This window comes from Cicer arietinum, chromosome 7 (genome assembly GCF_000331145.2).
Source record: "Cicer arietinum cultivar CDC Frontier isolate Library 1 chromosome 7, Cicar.CDCFrontier_v2.0, whole genome shotgun sequence".
Classification (NCBI taxonomy): Eukaryota; Viridiplantae; Streptophyta; class Magnoliopsida; order Fabales; family Fabaceae; genus Cicer; species Cicer arietinum.
In genome coordinates this window covers 39,202,656-39,204,542 of record NC_021166.2, presented here as the reverse complement: position 1 = coordinate 39,204,542, position 1,887 = coordinate 39,202,656, and the positions used below count along the sequence as shown (strand labels likewise).

Genomic DNA, 1,887 nt, shown 5'->3' with positions numbered 1-1,887 from the left:
TGTTTCCGATGTGGGGAAGAGGGACATTATGCTAATGCTTGTACCCCTAATACTCTCACCTGCTACAATTGTCAGAAGCCAGGACACATGGCAAAGGATTGCACGACTCCAAAGGTAGAACCAGTTGTGAATGTAACTAGGGCTACTCGTCCTACTGCTAGAGGACGCATTTATTGTGTGAGTGCTGAAGAGGGGAATCCATCTGGTAATCTGATTCAACGTGACTGTGAGATTGCAGGTAACACTCTAACTGCACTTTTTGATTCGGGGGCAACCCATTCCTTCATTGCTATGGATTGTGTGAATCGCTTGAAGTTATCTGTGTCTGCTTTACCTTTTGATTTGGTTGTCTCCACACCTGCTAAGACTTTGATAGTAAATTCTACATGTTTACATTGTCAAATGACTATTCAAAATAGGGATTTCTTGGTTAATTTGATTTGTTTACCTCTACAATCACTCGAGGTCATTCTTGGTATGGATTGGATGTCGTACCATTATGTGATCTTGGATTGTGCTCGTAAATTGGTTCTTTTCCCCGAACCAGGACTTGTTAAGTATTTAGCCGCTAACAAACTCCGAGTGTCGCTAAGAGAAGGAACACATGAGTTTTTGTCTCTGGCTAATGTGGAGGCAAAGATAAATGTGGACATAGATGATGTGATGCTTGTCAATGAGTACCGGGACGTATTCCCAACGGAAATTCCAGGATTGCCACCGGTAAGAGAAGTGGAATTTTTCATTGATTTGCACCCTGGAATCGAACCTATTTCAATGGCACCGTATCGAATGTCGCCATTGGAATTAAATGAACTCAATAGCCAAATTGAAGACTTGCTGGAGAAGAAAATTATTAGGCCAAGTGTATCACCATGGGGAGCTCCAGTTTTGCTAGTTAAGAAGAAGGACGGAAGCTCGCGCTTATGTGTGGATTATAGACAGCTTAATAAGGCAACTATTAAGAATCGTTATCCCTTGCCACGCATCGATGATTTAATGGATCAATTGAGAGGGGCCGCAATATTTTCGAAGATTGACTAGAAGTCGGGCTACCATCAGATTCGAGTAAGGGAAGGAGATATTCAGAAAATTGCGTTCAGAACTCGTTATGGACATTATGAATATCTGGTTATGCCGTTTGGAGTTACCAATGCACCAGCAATTTTCATGGACTACATGAACAGAATCTTTAGTCCATTCCTTGATAAATTTGTTGTGGTGTTCATTGATGATATATTAATCTATTTGAGAACTGAAGAAGAGCATGGAGAACATCTACGTCAAGTTCTTGAGATTTTACGCGAGAAGCAATTGTATGCCAATCTGTCAAAGTGTGAATTTTGGCTAGAGAAAGTGAATTTCTTAGGACATGTGATAACCAAGGAAGGAATCGCTGTAGATCCGGCTAAGATTGAGCTGGTTCTTGCTTGGAAACAGCCTCAGACTGTCACTGACATACGAAGTTTCGTAGGATTGAAAGTAGCCACCAGTTTCTAGCTGGATTTCTAGCGTTCGTTTCGTTTCAAAGTATTGTTACAGACAGATTAACAGAAGTACAAAAAGCAGTCTTCAATCTTGATCAGTGTTCTTCTCACGAATCTGGATATTCAATGATTGTTCATGAGAACTTTGTCTTTTCTCTCAAGATCACTTTTCAAGCTCTTTTATTGATTGTTGATAATCTTTTGATCTTGATCTGAAAGAGCAATATCAGATTGTTAGCAAAGTGTATTGTGATCTGTTATTGAAGTTATCTTGAGTTCTTAGAAATATGAAAATTATGATCAAGGTTCTTTTTGAAAAAGATTGAAAGACAGTTTATATAGTTTCAGAAAAACAACTACTAAATCGATTCACCAATCGATTTATTAAAGTTATAAAACATGT

General features: G+C 39.0%; 1 long non-coding RNA gene across 1 annotated transcript in view; it reads right to left on the bottom strand.

Annotated features, from left to right (window-relative positions):
• Nucleotides 1–1,497: 1,497 nt before the first annotated feature.
• LOC140918950 (uncharacterized) overlaps nt 1,498–1,887 on the bottom strand; it is a 1,449-nt gene continuing 1,059 nt past the window's right edge. The window contains exon 2 of the long non-coding RNA XR_012161444.1: nt 1,498–1,696. This is a non-coding gene — a long non-coding RNA (uncharacterized lncRNA). The remainder of the gene's footprint in view (nt 1,697–1,887) is intronic.